General features: G+C 34.8%; 1 protein-coding gene across 5 annotated transcripts in view; it reads right to left on the reverse strand.

The window, feature by feature from the left end:
* The window catches only part of NIPBL (NIPBL cohesin loading factor), a 200,364-nt gene that overhangs the window by 129,015 nt on the left and 47,970 nt on the right, over positions 1-23,379 (reverse strand). Inside the window, exon 1 of one of the 5 annotated variants that reach the window (XM_045038085.1) lies at positions 11,408-11,430. The exons of the other annotated variants lie outside the window; for them this stretch is intronic. The gene's annotated coding sequence lies outside the window, so the exon portion shown is untranslated. Of the gene's footprint in view, positions 1-11,407; positions 11,431-23,379 lie in introns of those variants that run through there. 5 annotated transcript variants of the gene reach the window in all.

A 23,379-nucleotide genomic window follows, 5' to 3' on the forward strand; every position in this document is an offset into this window, starting at 1 on the left:
CTGAGGAATATAAAGGTTAAGTAACTTGCCAAAGGTCTGATTCCAGAGTCCCTGCTCTTAACATTCCAGAGTCCATGCTTTTTTCTAAGTGAAAAGAACAGGGCACTTTGAAAGAAAAAAAGATAATAACTAAGTTTACGTGGGGGTAGTGTAAGAAGTCACAGAATGTCTCATTAAGGAAATCTCATGACGAAGAGTTAGGCAAAAGGGGAAGAAGAAATGGGGACAGGGAATGATTAGTATGTTCTAGTCTCTAAAGAATGACAGAACCTAGGAAAAAGGAAAAGATTATGTGGCTGGTATATAGTGATGGACTGTTCAAGGGCTTTCGATTTCATTTCGTGCCACATAAAAAAAAAAAGTAATCTACTAGCCACTGATATATATATATGTCTTAGCTACTGAACATGGCATCTATAGCTGCTTATTTGGAATCTATTTCACACAGCCTGCATATACTCCTTAAAAATATTAACTTGAGTTTAAAATCAGTTTCTGCATAATTACTCATCGCTTTAAAATTCTAGAAGAAATAAGAATTTGTCACAAATAAGGTATGAAAATAACTGCCTCAGAATAAACTTTAAAGGATAAACCTAAGTGCTAAGTAAGAAGAAAAATTAAACTCTTGGGTGTTTGTGAAATGAAAACTTATGTGCAAGCAAAAGCTTGCACCTGGATGTTCATAGCAGCTTTACCTATAACAGCCCCAAACAAACTGGAAACAACTCAAGATATCCTTCAATGCATGAATGGTTAAACAAACTGTGATAAATCTACACCACAGAATATCACTCAATAAAAAAGAAACAAAGTATTGATATATAGAACTTGGATGGATCTCAAGGAAATTTCATACTGAGTGAAAAATCCCGAACTCAAAGTATACAATATGATTTCATTTAAGTAACATTTCTGAAATACCAACATTATAGAAATGAAGAGCAGATCAGTGGTTGCCAGGGATTACAGATGAGGAGTGCACGTATGTGTCTGTGAAGTGATAGTACAAGGGAATGGTGCTGGATGATGAAACAGTTCTATATTGTTTGTTTGGTTTTTTAAAAGTTTGTTTGTTTGTTTGAGAGAGAGAGAGAGAAAGAGAGAGTACGGGGTACAGGCACAGAGAGAGGGACAGAGAGAATCCCAAGTAGGCTCTGTACTGTCAGCGCAAAGCCTGATGCCAGGCTCGAACCATAAGATCATGACTTGAGCTGAAGTCAGATGCTTAACCAAATGAGCTCCCAGGCGCCCTGAAATAGTTCTGTATGTTGAGTGTGGTGGTAGATACACACAACCTCATGTATGATAAAAAAACACACACACATATATAGCATAGGCATAGTTGGCTAAATCAGAATACTCTTAGATTGCACAAATGTCAATTTCCTGATTTTGACCCTGTACTAGAGTTATATACAATTTTACTATTGGGGGAGGCTGAGTTAAGGGTGCACCTCATGTCCCTATACTTTTTTTTTTTGCAACTTCTATGAATCTACAATTATTTCAAAATAAAAAATTATTAAAAAGCAATTAGAGTCTGGGTGCTCTACAGAGTACCTAGTTCATTCACGTTACTGGCTTTTATTATTGAACCATGTTAAAATAAAGTTGATTTAGAAACTACAGAACACTTTATAGGCAGAATGTTTTTTCTTAAAATTTTTATTTTATTTTTTAAAATGCTTATTTACTTTTGAAAGAGAGAAACTGATTGGGCAAAGAGTAGAGACAGAGGGAGACAGAGGATCCGAAGCAGGTTCCATCCATGCTGACAGCAGAGAAGTGGATGCGGACTTGAACCCACAACTAAAACCACAAGATCATGACCTGAGCTGAAGTCAGACACTCAACTGACTGAACCACCCAAGCGTCCCTCTTAAGTTTTTATTTTTAAAAACTTTGAAAAGTTATTTAAATTTTTTTCTGAAGGTTTTAAATTTTTTAGGTTAGGGAGATAACTGTAAATTCTGATTTAAAGATTTAATTTCAATTTTGCAAATTAATTACAAAGTTATGCAAAACTACCACACAAGTACAAGAAGCTGCCATAACCTTTACCCACATTCACCAATTGTTTACGTTTTGCCCCATCTGCTTTAACACTCACAAACCTTCCTTCTTCCCTGCCCTAGGGTGTGGGTGTGTGTGTCTAAACTATGGGAGAGCAAGTTGAAGATATGGTCCATTCTTCTAAATACTTTACTATGTACTTCCTAAGAACAAGAACATTCTCTTAGGTAATCACATCAGAATGAACAAAATCAGGAAATGTAACATTTATAAAATCTAAATATATCTAATATAAAGAAATATAATCTAAATAATCTTAACAATAATTTAAAAATCTTAAATAATCAAAAATATCTAGGGGCGCCTAGGTGGCTTAGTCAGTTAAGTGTCCAACTCTTTGATTTTTGCTCAGGTCATGATCTCATGGTTCACGGGTTCAAGCCCTGTACAGGGCTCCACACTGACAGTGCCGAAGCCTGCTTGGGATTCCCTCTCTGTCCCTCCTGTGTGCACTCTCTCTCTCCCTCTCAAAATAAATAAAACTTTAAAATAAAATATGTAATCCACAGTCCCTCTTTTATCAATTGTTCCAATAATGTTCTTTTACAGTTATTTTTTTTTCTTGCTTCAAGAACCAATCCAAGATCACATACTGCATTCAATTTTCATGTCTCCTAAGTCTTCTTGAATCTAGAATACCTCCTTAGACTTCATTTACTGATGTGGATATCTTTTAAGAGTATGGGCATACTGTATTGTAGAATCCATCAATTTGGGTTTACCTGATGTTATTATTAGATTCAGGTGATGCATTTTTGGTAGGAATACCACAGAAGTGGATTTTATATCCTCCTTAGTGCATCACATAATAAAGCATCTGATACCAGTTTTTTCCTAATATTGGTGATGTTAATTTTGATTACTTAAGATGGTATGGGCCATGCTCTCCTCCATTACTCTTTGCAGTTAGTTAATAAGAAATTTGTGGAGATTTTGAGACTATATAAATATCTGATTCTAATTAAACTTTTACTCCCTAATTTTAACACCATTAATGATTTTCTATCAATCTGTTATATTTACTACTTAGCATTCTACTGTAATGGAGCATTCCCCTTCTCTCTTCATTCATTCATATCAGTGTAGATTTGAGATTTCCTTTCCTTTCCTTCCTTCCTTCCCTTCTTCCTTCCTCCTTCCCTCCTTCTTTCTCCCTCCCTCCCTCTTTCTTTCCTTCCTTCCTTTCTTCTTTCCTTCTTTCCTCCCTCCTTTCTTTTCTCTCTTTCTCTCCTTCTCTCTTTTTCCCTTCCTTCCTTCCTTACTCCCTCCCTCCTTCCTTCTCTTCTTTCCTCCCTCCCTCTTTTTTTTCCTTCCTTCCTTCCTTCCTTCCTTCCTTCCTTCCTTCCTTCCTTCCTTCCTTCCTTCCTCCCTCCCTCCCTCCCTCCCTCCCTCCCTTCCTTCCTTCTTGTTGGCTCTGCAGGGCTTAAACTCACAACCCCTGAGATCAAGACCTGAGCTGAGATCAAGAGTTGGACTTTTAATCAACTGAGCCACCCAGGTGCCCCTTGAGATTTCTTTTTTATTCAATGGGTTACAATCTTTTATTATCATCATTTATTTTGATGCTCAAATGGTCCCAGATTTGGATAGTAGCAGCTCCTTCAAGCTCACTTCTGTGTCCTTCTGTTGTGTCCTATCCTCCTTTAAGCAATTTCTTACTTTCAAGGCAGTAAGATGTTTTAATCTTATCTCATACTTTTCCTACCTGAGCAGTGGAAATCAGCCTTTTCCTCAGGGAGGAGCTCTGGTTCTATTTAGTGGAGAATATTGTTTAGATATAGTGCCAGTTTTGCTCTGTTACCGGTATCTCATTGTAGGCTGAGTTTTAGTTTGAAAAGAAAATAAAGTTAAATGAAAACGAAGCAAGGACATTAAATGAAGAGACCCAAGAGAAAAATAAGTGTGTGAAAGCATGGATCTCAAAATAATATAAACATGTGAACAGCAATTTGTAAATTCCAGAATCACACAATTTTATAGTTGAAAATTATCTTAGGGATAATATAGCTAAGCTTTCTTATTTCTCAAATACAAAAACCAAACCCTAGAGATGGTACATACCTTGACTGAGGTCACAGAAGCAATTATTAGCCAAAGTCAGCAAAGTCTCAATTCAATGTTCATCAAGTTCTGCTCTTATACTATTAATTAAAAAATAGTTATTGAGTGCCTACAATGTGCAATGCACTGTTGTGGCTAGAGATATATAGCAGTGACCAAAAAAAGACATTAATCTCCGTGCCCTCACAAAGCTTAGATCATAATATGGAAAACTGGATCAACTGCTTCATTTCATGTCTTTAGGGAAATGCAAATTACAACCATAATGAGATACCACTACATTAAAATTAAAAAGACTAATCATTTCAACTGTTGGAAAGAGAGCATGGTAAACAACAGGAACTCTGATACAATATTGGTGGAAATATACAAAATTGGTATAACTGCTTTGGGTAACTAACCATTATCTATCCTAGATATATACCCAATAGAAAAACTCAATGACTTAAAAAACAAGTCTCTTAACCTCCTCCTAGAACCAGTGGCCAGGCTGGACATGCTGGTCTCTTAGAGATGTCAGAGGCACAGAAGTGCAAGCCCATTCCTGCAAGTACTTTTCAAGCCTTTGGTACTGTCATATCCATCCACTAATTCCAATGGTCAAACCAAGTCCTATAGCCAAATGCAAAGTCTAGTATGGGTAGGGAAATAGTCTCTGCCTTTTTAGGAGTGGGAGGAACTACACAATCACATGGGAAATAACTTGGATACAGGGATGGGCAAAAAACTGTGGCTATTAATGCAATCTATCACTCTCACTTCATCCATTTTCAGGACTGGAAGGTGGTAGTTTTTAAATAAGCCCTCCAGGTGATTCTGATGCATCCTGAAGTTTGAAAGCGACTGGGCTCTACAGATTGCTAGGCCTCACTCCCAGAGTTTCTAGTTCATTAGGTCTTGAGTAATACCTAAGGATTTGACATTTCTAAAAATTTTCTGAGATGATGCAAATGCTACTGATCCCAGGGACCACACTGATAAATACTGGGTTAGGAGATAGGGAAAGGCTTCTGAGGAAAATGTCCTCTGTAATTAATTTTGAAAGCTTGGCAGGAATTGTCTGATGAAGAAGACTAGTAAGGGTGTTCCGGACAGGGGGAAAAGCAGATGCATAGATAGAAAGGTAGAAAAATGCATGACAGTTTTTAAGATATTTCAAGTACTTCAGCATGAACACAGCGAAAGGTGTGGACAGTGAGGAGGTTAAGTAGGCAGAGACCAGATCATGAAAAAAGCCTTAAGTGTTAAGGAGTCCAAATAGGACTGAACACTACAGACAACCATGGAAGGATTTCATACTGAGAAAATGATATAAGTGGATCCTGCAGCAATGGACAAGTAGAAGGTACTAGACTGTAGGTAGGAAGAACAATAAGGTAGGGAACATACCAATGAAGCAATGAGAGCCTGAACCAAGACAGGGGAAGCTAACAGCAAGAAAGAGATATACAGGAGTAAAAGAGATGAACTTGGTGACAACTTCAATGTGGAGGGTAAGTGAGAGAAAAGCATCTAAGACAACTGTCAGGTTCTGGTTTGGGCAGCCAAAAGTGTAATACACACATACACATACATTATTAAACATACATATCAAAACCTGCTTCAATCTGTAAGGCTTTGAGGCAGTTTACCAGAAAAATACATAGGATAAAAAATAAACAGGTGAAGGATTCAGGGTAAGGGATACATCTGGATAAATAAGAATGGCACAGAGAAAAGCATATTATATTGCTCTCTAAAACTCCCAAGAATTGCCCATCAAATGTGGCTTAAGCTTCCTAGTTAGCTAGACAAAGAAGAAAATACACAGTGTCTATAAAATAAGAGTGAATGAGTTATTCAGGAGAAGTACAGCTTTTCTAAGATAACTGTAATCTGAGAGAAATTTCACCAGTTAGTCCTCATAAAGAAGATTGTGGATGGTATATGTTACAGAGAAAGTTCTTGAAAGCGTTCCTAAGAAACCAAAAATCTATTTTGGGTCACTCTTCGTTTTCTTCTTTCCTTTTTAAAAATTGCATCCTAAATACACAAGTCAGTAAAAGCAAGCCTAAAAGGGGCCAAAATCATGCAATCTAAGCATACAAATCTCTAATGGTGTGGTTTAACCTCAGAGTAAAATATACAATATTCAGGGGAATGGTCAGAATGCCACCTACTGGTCAGTCCTCCTTTAATACATCTAACTGAGCTTCTGAAAAATTGAGGTAACCCAGAATACATGGTAGAATGCAAACATTTGGTATTACTAAGAACAGAAATATATGTTTTCCCAATCAATCAATCAATCAATCAAGGCAAGGCAAATGCAGAGAAGCTAATTTTATGAAGTTTAAAGAAGCCTACCCAAAATATGTTCCACTTATACACAGAAGCCTCAGATAGGTTAGCATCTTCTTCCAAAAAAGTCTGATTCTACTCTAAAACATGGATGAATGAGTGGATCATGGCTCCAAATTTCAAACTGAGTGCTACTAATTATAGGTAAATGCTATCTATTGCAATTTTCATAACCTGAAAGCCCAAAAGTTGATAAAACATCTTACTCTAGGCAATACTTTGTATTGTCTCTACTGTTTTACACACCACAAATTCTCTTTTATAAAGAAGACTACATATGTATAAATTTACTAGGCTGCTTAATTATAGGCAGTGTGTGGCCTATATTCTGAGTTACACAGGGGGAGAAAGGAATCTGTATACATGCCAGCTATGTGCCAGGCACTGTGCTAGTTGCTTTATATATATATTTTTTTCCATTTACTCTTCTTAATAACCGAATGAATAACTCTCATCTTCATTTAAAGATGGGAAGAGAACAAACTTTAATGAATTGCCTGAAGTATAATAATTAGTTATGATGTGAAATAAGGATTTTGAACCAATTTGTCATCACTCAGAAACAAAAATTATAAAAGGACTCTCAAAGAGAAAAAAAGATGCTCAACCTTACTCTTAATATGAGAAATGTGAACTAAAAGTACACTGGGTTATATAGCAAGCTTTTCAATTCTGGCCAACCTGATAAATGAAAAATAGTAAGACACTCTATTGTTAAGGTATATGGAAATAGGCACTCTCATACATTGCTGGTTAGAATGCAAAATGGAGTTGAATTTAGCAATATTGAACAAAATTATATATGCATTTTATGTAAACTTTTGATCTGGTAATCCCACTTCTAGGAATTTGCCCTCCAAAAATGTGAAGACCATATGCATCATATAATGTTAATCATTACAGTATTATTAGCAATAGAAAAATTTTGTAAACAATTTAATGCCTACTTGTAGGAAACTGAATAAACTATGGTACATCCACGTCATGGGATATTATGTAGCAGTTAAAAAGAATGAGAACTAACTATGAGCTGATATGGAATAATCCCCAGGATATACTAAGTGAAAAAAGCAAACTGCAAAAAAAAAAGTGTATACAGAGTACAATCTTTCTCTAATGAAGGAGAAACAGGAACATACCATAGGTATTGCTTAACCACAAAAAGAAATCAGGAAAGATAAACTTGAAAGTAATGAAATGCTTACCCACAGGGAAGGTTGGAATAGAATGGTAGTGAGACTTCTGAGCAGACCTTCCTAATACAGTTTGACTTTGAACCATGTAAATGTTATACTCAAAAAAACATTAGATCAAAATGGATAAAAAAGCAAATCCTAATATTGAATACAAACAGCCACAAATGCACCAAACTGTGTTATCAATAATATAATCAAACAAAAATTTAATCTAAGTAATTCTGACCACAGTATGCTGATTATATGCCATTACAGGGTGTGATGGGATGAACTGTGGCCCCCTCCAAAATATGTCCCCTCAGAACCTATTCATGTGACCTTATTTGGAAAGAGTCTTTGCAAATGTAAGGATGTGAAAATAAGATCATCCTGGATTAAGCATGAGCCCTAAGTCCAATGAACATGCCCTTATAAAAGACAGAAATGGAAGGTACAGAGAAGAAAGCCATGTGAAGATGGAGATGGAGACTGGAGTTTTTTGCAGCCACAAGCCAAAGAATGCCTGAAGCCACCAGAATCTGGGAGAGCTAAGGAAGGACTCTTTCCTAGAGCCCAGAAGGAGTCTGCTGATACATTTTAGACTTGTGGCCTTTACAACTGTAAGAGAATAAATTTCTGTTGTTTTATGTCCCCATATTTGTGGCAACTTTGTATAGCAGCCCTAGAAAACATATACACCAGGATATATTCTAAGGACATAAATGATAGAAAAGAAGTATTTATTTTTTTCATTCAATCACTTATATTTATTAAGCATCTACCATATGTCACCATGTAAGGTACTGGGGATATGTGAGTAAGCAACAACAACAACAACAAAAAAAAAGACAATACCTCTGTCCTCACAGAGCTTAGAACACTAGTGAAATTCTATTAACAAAATGCTAAGCAAAGCTTAAGCCAATTTCCTGGTGATATAAGACCTTTCACCAAAATTTGGAAAGAAATCTTGAAATGTATTATTTTTCTTCAGTCCCATTCAGCTGCAAGAATGAAATTTAACCACAGCTATAGTTTTGCGAAGACAGGGGCAAAGGAACTGAAGATATATGCAAGGGAGTGATTATAACTGACCTATGAATTTAAGACACATGGAAAGAAATAAGGATATAGGGGTGAAGAAAACCAGTACTGCAACACTCAGTACTTGTGAATAAGTACTTCTATCCTGCAACAATTTAATCCTTTGGCTTCTGAAGCTATATCTTCCCTCTTGTACCTTACTGATGGACTCTTCACTGATTCCACTTTATCCAAATGGTTTATTATCTTTCACCATTTTTGAAGTCTAGCTATTTGGCCCTATGTATACTTCCTCCAAAATTCATTCATTTTCATGGCTTCTGAGAGACTGGTATGGCTTCATTATGTGAGAGTTAATTCATGATTCTTCACTGACACTACTAACTCTTACAGTACCAATGTATCAATATGGCTGACATTCAACAATGTCAGCCTTTCCTTTCAAGTGCTATAAACATTTCTAAATGTTTACAAGTAACATTTCTGAAATAAAAATCACTGCCTGCAATCTTCAATTTCTATCACTATTCCCATTTATTAGTAATCCAACACTCAGGTAATAATATTTTTAAAAAATCCCTGTTATCATCTATATGATTAGTCCATTTTTCCTCTTCTGTTCTACTGCTCTAATCCGAAATTTAAAAATCTATCTACCTAAATTATTGTAAATACTAATTAACTGTGATCTAAAAAAAATTTTTAAGTTTAGTTATTATTTTGAGAGAGAATGCATGCACGCGAGCAAGGGACAGGCAGAGACAGAGTCTCAAGCAGGTTCCCCACTGTCAGTGCTGACCGTGGTGCAGGGCTCGAACCCACAAACCAAGAGATCATGATCTGAGCTGAAATCAAGAGTCAGCCAGAGCCACGCAGGTGCCCCTAGGATTTTTGTTTTTTTAATCAGCCGTCCTTCATGCAGGTATGCAATGAACTCCTCTTAAACAAATGTTTTTATTATTTACTTTCATAATTAATAATAAAAAACAATCTACAAATTTAATTCTAAAGTTGACTCTTACATTCAATCTCCTCCATAACTTACACTTTCTCTTCAATTATATTTCTCCTGATTCCAATATAAACTCCCCATTCTTGTCAGATTGGTCCTTTCACTGTTCCTCAAACATGCTATCCTCAAATCTTGCACCAATACATTTCCTTACAATGTTCCTTTTCCTTCTATACCTAAACCAATTCTACCTGTCTGTCAAACTCCAACCAATTCCTTGAAAACTTCCTCACTACTATACTCCACAATCTTTTCTTCTAATAAACTCCTGAGTTACATGCATACAAGTCAGGATCTGGCCATGCATAATCATATTCTCTAACCATTTCATTAGCACCCTTATGGCAAAATCTTGTCTCAATTTTTTTTTCATCTTCTTATAATACCTAGCACAATGATGGCCATATGTTTAGTAGGTTAAACTGACATGAAAACAGTAAGGAATTGCTAGAAAATGGTATTAGATAAAAAAAACTCAAGGCCTTATACAAGCACTAGGTAAAAGAGTCTGAAATATGAATGCTAAGCAAGTTCATATTTTTAAAGTGATAACATCAGGAAGTCATAACTGAACATAATCAGGTGATCTTAAAGCTACAGTCTTCACATTAAGCTTATATTAGCAGCCTCATGTTTGTTTTTTATTTTTATTTTTTATTTTATTTTTTTAACGTTTATTTATTTTTGAGACAGAGAGAGACAGAGCATGAATGGGGGAGGGGCAGAGAGAGAGGGAGACACAGAATCGGAAACAGGCTCCAGGCTCTGAGCTATTAGCCCAGAGCCCGATGCGGGGCTCGAACTCATGGACCGTGAGATCGTGACCTGAGCTGAAGTCAGATGCTTAACCGACTGAGCTACCCAGGCGCCCCATCATGTTTGTTTTTTAAATGTTTGTTTGTTTTTGAGAGAATGAGCAGGGGAGGAGTGGAGTGGGGGGACAGAGGATCTGAAGCAGGCTCTGCACTGACAGCAGAGAGCCCAACATGGGGCTCAAACCCATGAACCACAAGATCATGACCTGAGTCTAAGTTGGGACACTTAACTGACTAAGCCACCCAGGCACCCCCCCTCATGTTTTTTTTCTATTGGAAAGGGAATCACATTTTAACAGAGCTCTATATCAGTTACATTCTAGAATTCCCTTCTCTCTTCTTTCAGTACTCTTATTAAGAGTTCAAAAATTGGAGGGGCGCCTGGGTGGCTCAGTTGGTTAAGTGTCCCACTTTGGCTCAGGTCATGATCTCACAGCTTGGTAGGGCTCGAGCCCAGCGTCAGGCTCTGTGCTGACAGCTCAGAGCCTGGAGCCTGCTTCGGATTCTGTCTCCATTTCTCTCTGCCCCTCCCCTGCTCATGCTCTGTCTCTCTCTCAAAAATAAAAATAAACATAAAAAAAAAAAAAAGAGGTAAAAAATTGGAATTAAAATTTAAACAGATTGATAATTCAAAATTCCTGGAGAAATCCAGCATGTAACCCAAAACAGATACATAGAAAAGCTAAATATGTTAACTAACTTCTTACTTATCAAACATAAATGCTGTGAAAACAAGAAAGGTGAAATAATAAAATCCAGCTGGTATTTTATCTGTGCTAAATCAAATAGAATCTGGTAATTTTTACTTGATTTCTGAAACCGTAATTAAAAATCTGCTCAGATTTGTTCAATTATTAAAAATTAAATTCTGTATCAAAAATTACCATTAAGTTGATATTACAAACAAACTTCTGCTTCCTGTATGTTATCTTCTTAACAAATCTCCTTTTTCTTCTTGAAATCCACTAGATTCTCATTCCTTCAACACAAAAACCCAGAAATGAAAAATGTCTGTACTATCTGATCAGATGTCAGCCAACAATGATTAAGTTTTAAATAACCACTATGCAAACATATAAAATTAAATATTATAATTTCTACAGATGCTTTTGTCCAAATACAATCACAGAATTTTAAAGGCAGAAGAAAATTTATAGTTACTAGTCCAACTTGCCTATTTTACATAAGAAACAGGAATGTTTCATGCTTGTTAAGTTTTGGGGGAGCAGTAGTGAGGAAAAATAGCATTACTACAGCTAATGTAATGAAGATGAAGAAACTGGGAATTTACTGTAACTATGAAATTGACATAAAAACAAAACTCAATATACGATCTGATAACCACATTTAGTTAGATACAAATTCTACTAAATACTGGCATGGGTAGTTAACTATCAAAGAAGACACATGAGAACTGACAGTATCATATAGAAAATATAAACAGAATTATCAGTGTATACAAATTTATGATTATTTAGAAAATAATACTTTAAAAAAATTTAGTACCACCATTCTAGATAAATCTAGTTTATGTCTCATTTTCCATTCTATTTGGGATAAAAATTCAATTTAAATAGTAGTTTATGATAAATTGAGATGTATACTATAATCCCTATAGCAATCTCCTAAGGAAATAACTTTTAAAAAAAGGTTAAAAAAAGAAAAGAAAAAAAAGTCAACAGAGGAATTTAAATGGTACACTAAAAGAATACACAAAAGAACACAGTAAAGGCAGACATAAATCCAATTATATCAATAATCATATTAACTGGGAATAGATTAAACATGCCACTCAAGAGGCAGAGATTATACTGATCCAAGGACATTACTTCTACAAAAGCTGTATTTCAGGTCAAAGACACAAATAGGTTGAAATAAAAGAATTGAAAAGATATTCCATACCCACAGTAACAATCAGAACACAAAAGTGGCTACAGAAAAAGCAGATAAAACAGACTTTGAGATAAATAATACTAAAGGCAAGGAGGGATTATTTATAATGACAAGAGTCAATGTCAGCAATATATATAACATTTACAAAACACAGCCACCAAATATATGAAGATGTATGACAGATATATGACACAACTGAACGAAAACAAAATCAGCAAGCATGTAAAAGATTTAAACAATACTACTAATCAACTTGACCTAACCTTACACTTACAGAACATTCTACCCAAAAACTGTTCAGAACACACATTTCTTTAAAGCACACATAGAACTTTTTCCAGAATTGATGACATGCTAGGCCACAAACAAATCTATATAAGTTTAGAATCATAAAAAAAGATGTTCCCTAACAATTACAAAATAAAATTTAAAAGCCCACAACAGAAAGAAATCTGGGGAAATCTATGGGTCAAAGAAGATATCAAAAAGGAAATTAAATATTTTTTTCAGTAAAAATGAAAAAACTTATCAAACACTAAAGTGGTGTTTATTGGGAAATTTACAGATTTAAAGGCTTATCTCAGAAAAGTCTCAAATGAATAAACTTCCCACCTTAAGGAATCAGAAAAGGCAAATTAAATCCAAAGCAAAAAGAAAGAAAAACATTAGAGTAAAAATGAAATAAAAACCAAAAAAAATTAAAGAAAAATATCAATGTATTCTCAAGTATGCTCTTTGGGAAAAAAAAAATCAACAACACTGACAAAACCTTAGAAAAGAAAATAAGAGAGAAAAGCAGACACAAATTACCAAAACCAGGAATGTAAAAGAGGACATCACCACTGACCCTTTTAGAAATTAAAAGGATCATAAAGGCATATTATGAGCAAGTTTAAACCAACAAATTATGAGAATTTATATTAAAAACAACAAAGTCCTAAAAGGACACAAATTACCAGAACTGACTACAAGCAATATAAAATCTGAATAGATCTGTAACAAATAAGGACACTGAACTACAAATTAAAAATCTTCAACTAAGGCTTAGGAAGACACAATTCCACTGATGAAGCTTATGAAATATATAAGAAACAGCTTATTTTATGAGGTATTAGATTGATACCAAAGCCAGACCTAGACAGGAAAACTATAAATCAATATCCCTCATGAATATAAATACAAAAATCCTTTTTAAAAAATTAGCATATTAAATTCAGCAACATATAAAAAATATTATATCACCAAGTGAAATTTATCCTGAGAATGCAAAGTAGGTTACCTATCTGAAAATCAATGTAAAATACTATGCTCACAGAATAAAGAATAAAACCCACATGATCATTTCAACAGATGCAGAAAAAACACATGACAAAACCCAATACCCATTCATTATAAAAATGCTCAAAAAACTAGGAATAGAAGGGAACATCTTCAATTTATTAAAGGGCACCTATGAGAAGTCCACAGCTAACATCATACTTAGAGGTAAAGGATTCCCCCCCAAATACCAGAACAAGGATGTTTGTTCTTACTACTTCTAATATAGGCTCTGGCCAATGCCAAAAACAATAAACTTTAAAAATTAAAAAAATTAAAGATATTACATGCATTCAGATTAGAAAAGAAGAAGTAAAATTGTCTATTACCACATGACATTATCCTATATGTGGAAAATCCTAAGGAACCACTCAAAAAACTACTAGAGCCAATAAACAAGGTTATCAAGGTCACAAGATAAAAGATCAATATACAAAAATCAATTGCAATTCTATATTCTAGCAAAAAATGTGAAAATGAAATTAAGAAAATTCCATTTAAAATAGCACCACTTAGAAAAAACATTTTTTTTAAGAGGTAGAAGAGTTGTACAACGTTATAAAACACTGCTTAGAGAAAAACATCTAAATAAACAGAGAAACATTACATGCTTTGGAGGGGCAGACTCAATACTGTTAACATAGCAATTTTCCTCAAATTAATCTACAGATTCAACCTAATTCTTTTTAAAATCCCAGCTGGCTTTTTTTTAAAGAAGTTGATCCTAATTTATATGGAAATCAAAAGACCTAAATAGCCAAAACAATTTAAAAAAAACCAACAAAATTAGAGGACTTGATACTACCAATTTCAAAACATGGTAAGAAGTTACAGTAATCACAACAGTACATTAGTAGCAAAAGTCTAGGTGCAAGGACAAGATCAACAAAGAGAACCAAGAATTCAAAAATAAATTCTTTAAGTTTATTTTGAGAGAGAGAGAGAGAGAGAGAGAGAGAGAGAGAGAGAGAGAGAGTGTGTTGGGGAGGGGCAGAGAATCCAAAGCAGGCTCTGTGCTTTTGGGTGTGGGGCTCGATCTCATGAACCTCGAGATCATGACCTGAGCTGAAACCAACAGTTGTATGCTTAACCAACTGAGCTACCCAGGAGCCCCCCAAAATAAATTCTTATATTTATGTTGGATTGATTTTCACAAAGCTGCCAACATAATTCAATGGGAGACAGGACAGTCTTGCAACAAACGATATTGGGACAACTGGATATCATATGTTAAAAAAATGAACTTAGACCCTTTTCTCACACCACATACAAAAATTAATTCAAATGGGTCAGAAATTTAAATGTTTGAGCTAAAATGATAAATCATCTGAAAGAAAATGCAGTAGAAAATCTTTTTGGTCTTCAGTTAGACGAAGAGTTCTTAGACAACAAAAGCATGAGCCATAAAAGAACTGCTAAACTGGACTTCACTAAAATTTATAACTTTTGCACTTTAAAAGACACCAACACAAAAATAAAGACAAGCCACAGACTGGGAGAAAACATTCGCAAATCACATATCTGACAATGCACTTGTATGCAAAATATAGATGAACTCTCACGACTGAATAAGACAAAAATCCAATTTAAAAATGGGCAAAAGACTTGCCTGAATAGACTTCCGCAAAGACGACACATGAATGACTTAAAACCACAAAAAAGTGCTCAACATCATTAGTCATTAGGAATATGCTAATTAAAACCACAATGGGATACCAAGACAAACCCACTAAATTGGCTATTAAAAAAGATATATAATATCAAGTGTTGGTGAGAATGGAAAGAAACAGGACCTTTTTTTTCCCCCAAAGAAACCAGAACCTTTATACACTGCTGGTAGGAATGTAAAATAGTACAGCCACTTCTGAAAACAGGCAGTTTCTTAAAAGTTAATTTATCATATGACCCAGCAATTTCATTCTTAGGAACCTAAAAAAAATGAAAACATATATCCACTCAAAGACTTGTCCATGAATGTTCAAAGGAACATCATTCATAAAAGTAAAAACTGTAAGTGATCTAAGTGTCTAACAAGCAGTAAAAAAGTAAACCATATAGGGTATATCAATACAATGAAGTATCATTCAGCAATAAAAAGAAACAAAATACTGATACATGTAGGCCATGGATAACCTCAAAAACACGATGCCAAGTCAAAGAAGCCAGATGCAAACGACTACATATAGCATGATTCCTCCTTTTGGATGAAATGCCCAGAAAAATTTATAGAAACAGAAAGTAGATCAGTAGTTGCCTGAGGCTGAAGAAGGGATGTGGGAGCTCAGAGCAGACAGCTGACCACAAACAGGCTTGAGAAAAATTTTGGGGGTGATGGAAAAGTTCTAAAACTGGATAGTGTTGATGGTTGCACAACTCTATAAATTTACTAAAAACCAGTCTTCTGTGTAATTACATTAGGTTAATTTTACACTATATAAAATTATACCTCAATAAAGTTTAAAAATGCAATTGGAGAGATTACCCTTCTTTAGCTAGCAATACACATTTTTCCATAATTCAATTATTTTCTTGAAAAAGATAATATATAATAAAAAAACTTACTGTACATATTAATCATATATTAACATCTGGGAATTCAAACACAAACATTATGATTTGTTGCTATTAACTAACTGTAACTTGGACTTGACTAAAATTTCTTGTGAGGAACAGAGAAAGCAATCATGTTATTTAAGCCAGCTCGTAATGCTGGCACCTGCATATAGTTAAAGACTATTTCACTTACCCTAGGATGGCAGTTATATTCAATATAATTACCTTGTTTTGGACAGAATCACTGACATATAGGGGTAGAAAGGTATTTTATAAGTATTCACCCAGGCACCCCAACAGCACACTTTCAAAGTTAATTGCAAAGCTTCCCAATCTTTCCAAATCTTCTGACTTTCTTGCTCTTTCTGTGCAGTGCAGTGTGGTTATATTGAAAGAAGAAAATGATAGAAGATTATAAAGAATAATCACAGGGAAATATCCAGGTAACAGCAAAGATGATTAATTTTTCATCATATGAACAAATCTCTCATAACTCCAATTGTTGGTTCTTTTTATATTCTACAAAAAAGGAAGAAAATTTTATAGAGCCTTTTGTATATTTATATCACTTAATACTCATAACATCCTCATGAAAGCATCTTTGTTACCTTATTTAATAAATGGAGAAGCTAAGGTTTAAAAGAACTTACCACTTGTGATAGGTAGAAAGCTTATAAAGATAGAACTTTAAATTTATCTGATTTCAAAGCCCATGTCCATTTTCCCACACTTCTTTCAGATACTTTAAAGCAGTGACCCCCAAAACAATCCTTTTCAATAAATATTGTTTGTGTCCATTATTTACAAATTTTATTCGAAAAGTCACAAGACACTTTAAAAGATTAAAAAAGTATGTCTGACGGTTCTAATTTCCTTTGCACAATGAGCTAAGTTATCTTGCACACCCCATTTCACCTACCTCATCTTTTCCAGTAGATATATACCATTTTGGAAACCCTCTTTTAGCTACTACTACCGTATTTTTTCAGAACTGAGTATCATATCCTTTGAAATTTTCTTCTATTCTTAATACTTTACCCTCATTTAAAAGCTTTAACTCCTGTATTTCTAATTTCATTAATTCCTCTATTAAATTTGTGGGTTTTTTTTTAATGTTTATTTTGTGCTTTGAGAGACAGAGAGAGAGAGAGAGAGCGCGAGTGAGCCAGGGAGGGGCAAAGAGAGAGGGAGAGAGAATCCCAAGCAGGTTCTACACTCAGCACAGGGGTTACTAATTTTAAATCTTGGCCATTTTCTTGTCTATTTCTTTTCTTTCTTGTTGTTTTGTTTTGTTTGTTTTAAATATTGTAGTCAAGGAAAAGAACTCTGCCGGACAGATTTGGCCTGTAAGGCATCAGTTTGTGAGCTCTGAAAAGAACGTAATTTGTTCAACTGATGATGACAGATTATTTGGTTTGGTTCAAGGAATCCAAATATTACTTTGATTTTTTAAATTTGCTTCTTCTTGCCTTGTTCCTCAGGCTCATATCCATGCAACCCTTTCTATCTTTCAGTATAATACAATCACATTGGCTTTTAGTTCCAGAAAGTCTTCTTCCTGCTTTGCTGCCTTTATGAACCTTCAGCATGGAAAATTATCTACTTCCTCAAGTGTAAACTATCCCTTCCTTAATCCCTCAGGCTCTAATTCTTACTCTGACCACTGCCTCAGGGAAGCATCCCCCCACCTTTCCTAGATATATATCCTCAGTTAAACATATTCTCAGGCACTCTGTGCTGTTCCCAAAAGCACTTATAAACTATAATGAAGTAACCATTTCTGTAACCAGTTGTGTAGTAACGAATTCCCTCACTTGACATCAAGTTCTACGAGGGCTGGAAATGGGTGTATCTTGTTCATTACTGTATGCTGATCAAGCACAGCAATGTAACATACATCGATTAAGTATTTGAAGGAAGGAATAAAGGTTCATTTCTTACTAACATATAGAAAGAAATGGAATTAAGTAAAAGCAAAAGTTGAACCTTTCCCTGGGATCAAAGGGGAGATTTTTGCTTTAAAAACAGTATATTCTTGGGGCGCCTGGGTGGCGCAGTCGGTTAAGCGTCCGACTTCAGCCAGGTCACAATCTCGCGGTCCGGGGGTTCGAGCCCCGCGTCAGGCTCTGGGCTGATGGCTCAGAGCCTGGAGCCTATTTCCGATTCTGTGTCTCCCTCTCTCTCTGCCCCTCCCCCGTTCATGCTCTCTCTCTGTCCCAAAAATAAATAAAAACGTTGAAAAAAAAATTTAAAAAAAAAGTATATTCTTTATTCAAATTTCTGTATATACCTTTACTGAGCTTAACTACTCTATCAGTACCTCTAATCTATTATGTCTTGTAGATCTGTCTAGTACTAACAATGTTGTATTAAATCTAATACACACAGACACATACACAATATAATTGTATTTTGTCAAGCTGTCTTTACATTTCAAAATATTTTTTGCTTTATGTTTAGCCATTTGTTGAATTCATTAAAGTTTTTGCCTATTGTGTTTTCTTGACAGATTTCCTTTTATTTACCCATTTTCCCAATGACTCTCTTTACCTGAGTTAGTATTTTAACTTTAAATTCTACCCTGTCTGGCATTAATAATAGCATTCCTATTTTCTTTTATTTTACTTTCTTTCACATTCTTAGCCTAACTCATCATTTGCATCTCCTCAAACACTTTATATCTTTACTTTCCCTTGGTGATTTCCCTGCCTCAAGCTCTTTAAATATCATATATGCTAATGATGCCTGCCTGAACCCAGACCTCTTGTCTGAACTCCAGACTGGTATATCCAACTACTTACTTGACATCTCCATTTGGATGTCTAACAACCATTCCAAACTTGAATATTTTCAAAGTGAGTTCTTTTATTGTTCTTCACACTAGATCCTTCAGCAACATTCCCCATTTTGGTTAAGGACAATTCATTCTTCCTGTTGGTTTGGCCAATAATGTTGTTATTATCCTTGATTTCTATCTTTCTCACCCCACTTTTGGATCATGAACCTCTGTCTTCAAAATATGTCTGGAATTCAACCATTTCCAAGCAAACTTCCTCCCTATAGCCTCCTAATTGGTCTTTTCTACCCTTTTCACTCCTTGGCAATTTAACACAGAAGCCAGCGATTCTGTTAAAATATAAGCCAGATCATGTCACTCCTCTCTGATCAAAATCCTTCAATACATTCCTTTCTCATTCAGAATAAATGCTAAAATCTTTAAAATGATCTATAAGTTTTGAATATGAATTATAATATTTCTTAACCAGAAATTGGTTTTGATAATTCTTTACCCCTCAGTAAAATAGAGCCTGTATCTTATTTTAGAAAACATTATTTATGTAATTTAAGTATATAAGTTGGTAAGAAAAGATGCAATGTTGGCTTGGAAGCTAAAAAATTAAGCAAGGTATTCTTTGTCTTTCCTCAGATCTCATACATCTACTACAATATATACTTATATCTGAACTCAAGAAATGTCAGATGAAAGCAAATGGTTTTATATTGTTAATCATAAAACAAGTATTAGAGAGATAATATACATATTTAGAGGAAAAAACATTCACAGTTCTAATGTTAACAAGACCTACTCCTCCTTTCAAATCAAACCAATAAACATTCTGCTTGAGTTCCAGGAAAAGATCAACTTCAGTTATAGCTGCTCTGATTCTAACAATAATTGTTTAAATCTGTTCATGGTAGGAAATACATGAAACCCATTTGCCCACTCTACCACCAATTCATTTTTCACTTGAATTTATACTGTCTAGGACAATTGGTGTGATTCACTGTGGCGGATTAAAAGCAGTCACAAATTCTTTGCTGGTCCTCACACTGAGGTGAAGTCTAATTTCCCTCCCTTTGAATCTGGACTGACCTCACTGACTTTCACAGTGAATAAAATTCAGCAGAAATGACCTGGGATTCCCAAAGTTAAGTCATAAGAAGCTTTGAAGCTCTCATTCAATCATTTTACACTCTGGGAGCCCTGATCCACCACATCAAATGTCAGAGTACCACACATTCATGCAGGTATTCTGTGTTCTGTGATTCTATGCTCTGTTTGATGTCCCAGATGAGCCCAGCCTTTGGCCATCCCCACCAAGGTGGCACTCACTGAATGAAACCACCTTGGACCACACAGACCAGTCAGATGAATACCTCCAAGTAATCTCCATCAACACTACATGAATAGAGCTGAGCCCTACTTGAATTCTTGACCCACAAAATCATGAGACATAAGAAAATGGTTGTTAATTTAAGCCACACTTAATTATGGGGTACTTTGTTACAGAGCAACAAATGAATGGAACATTCAGAAACATTTTTATTAAGTGGGCAACAAAAGTTTTCATTTCAGATTTAATACAATCTGTAATTTCTTTTCCTTTTTTTTTTTTGGAAACCAGATCTATTTCTTATTTTAACCTTATTTTCCACTTCACTCTTTAAAACTTAAAAATGACAGCATATAACTACTTTAATCTTTATGTGCTTAGGATAGCAAATTTTAAGGTTTTTAAAGGTTTTTGTAACAGCAGACTGGATTAGCTAGACTAGCTTCTGGAGGCATTAGCTAGACTAGGTTTTTTTTTTTTTTTTCTATTATTGATAATAACAGTGGCTAATGCCTGATATGCATGTTACTTGCTGCTTTACATTCATAAAATTTAACTGTCATGGCAATCTTACAACGTAAATATTATTCATTCACCAAAAATGTATTGAGTACCTACTATGTGCCAGGTATTGTTAATACAACTGTACACAAGATAATAACAGTGTTCTTGCCTTGTCCACAGTGTGCAGACTATTACAGAAACTGAAATTCTTCCAAGAGATTAAGCAGTTTGCCTAAATACACACAGCTAATAAGGAACAGAGTGAAGATATGGACTGAAATCTAAAACCCAACCTCTTACCACCTACATTTACTGCCTCAATACAATAAAAAGATAAATTCTGTAATGCTGACAAACTACAAAACTGTAAGAAGTGATATAAAATTTCCTCAAGAAAAATAAAAATCATCACATTTAGTGTTTCATTAATAATTTATGAATAACTGATTTTATTTAATTCTAATTCAATAATCCCATACTAAATGCAGTTACAACACTTAAAAGGATTAAAAACCTGGATATTAGTTCAAGAGGAAAACAGCTGTTATCCAAAGTTAACAGCTATATTCATAGACTTCTACATTATCTGATCTAGTCTGATTGATTACAATAAGACTATTAACAAATTTAAAAATTCTAAAGAAACAACAATAGATCTTTGTAGAAAGCAAAAACATGAGCAACAAATTATAACAATGCCATCTATAGGACAATTAATAGAATGCAGATAACTAACTGGAACTTGCAAACTCTTAACCATCTTCATTAGGAATTTATAGAATGAAAATTAATCATCAATAAAACCCTCAAAACTGGACCTTACCTACATGTTATAAGACTAGAAATTGGCAGGACTCAATTTGTAATTCTTATATAACTATATTTCACACCTACCAGTATTAGTTGGGGTCCTACTGCTTAATAATATACAACCCTTTAAATCATATTCAAGCCAGAAAGTTAATATCTAATACAGACTTTACACAGAAAGCCCAAAATTCTCAAGACTAAACTAAGTTATAAGTAACTTCCATGCCTCCAGAAAAAACTTCTCCTGGAAATAAAATTTTACAAGAGTATTTAACAGAATACCTAACTTGTAAAGTAATAGAAGTATTTCAAGTTTCAGGTCACAGAAAAAAGAATGAATATAAAGGTATGAAACAGGTCAATTTCTGCAAAGGATCTTAATAAGTAGTTTCTAACAAAAAATTATTTATCAAGAAGATTTAAAGATTACCCTAGTTACTAAATTAAGAGATATCAAAAAAATTATGCCCTCAACTTATTCATTCAGGGAAAGAAAAAAAAAATGTAAAATTTCTACCTGAGAGAGTAGTATCACTGGCTCACAGAAGCCAGCTTCAATTGGATTAGTTGCAACACACCTTTTCTTTAAAATGTATTTTTTCTTGTGCTCTGTCTCTCTCAAAAATAAAATGTATTTTTTCTTTAACTTTGTCTATAGAGATATTACTGGTAAGTACCTAAAAGTCCTTAAAGGTGGTGGAATAAAAAGCTGTAGTTCAAATCTACAAATATATTGCCTGACCTATCATCACTCACACTAAAATTCCCTTAACCAAAAGTAAGGTAAGGAAAGGTAAACCAGTTTACAAGGGTTTGCTTTTTGACATGTCATTTATCCTCTCAACAAAATTGCCATGGCACATAAAATTATCAAGTCTAGGCATAACAACACTATCAGATAAATTAAGTGAAATGTGAACACCAGGCAAAAAAGTGGACCTCAGAGAGGTTCTTACTTGCCTAACTTCATAAAATGAGTAAGTAGGAAAGTCAAATCCAGGACTCTGTGGAATAAAACCTCCCATAGGTTTTATATTACCATGTAGTAATCCCAAATATCACAGTCAAAAAGCCAAAGTGATCCCAGAGAAATTAGATAGATATGTGCTTGGTACTTCCCATAGTACATACTAGGTTAAAAGTATAATACACACTAATAACTAAAGGAAAATCTAACCACAGTTTTGTTTCACACACAGATCTTTTTTTTTTTTTTCAACGTTTTTTAATTTATTTTTGGGACAGAGAGAGACAGAGCATGAACAGGGGAGGGGCAGAGAGAAAGGGAGACACAGAATCAGAAACAGGCTCCAGGCTCTGAGCCATCAGCCCAGAGCCCGACGCGGGGCTCAAACTCACGGACCGTGAGATCGTGACCTGGCTGAAGTCGGACGCTTAACCGACTGCGCCACCCAGGCGCCCCACACACAGATCTTACAGATTCAAAAAAAGTCCTCTCTAAGAATATACTCCTGGGGTGCCTGGCTAGCTCAGTCAGTAGAGCATGCAACTCTTGATCTTGGGGTCCTGAGTTCGAGCCCCACACTGGGCACAGAGCTTACTTTAAAAAAAACAGAAAGAATGAAAAGAATATATTCCTAAAGTGTGCAACCTCAAAATGCTATTTAACCTATCCTAAGAAGAGCATATTTTCCTTATTCAAA

Source organism: Felis catus, chromosome A1 (genome assembly GCF_018350175.1).
Source record: "Felis catus isolate Fca126 chromosome A1, F.catus_Fca126_mat1.0, whole genome shotgun sequence".
In the NCBI taxonomy this organism is placed as follows: Eukaryota; Metazoa; Chordata; class Mammalia; order Carnivora; family Felidae; genus Felis; species Felis catus.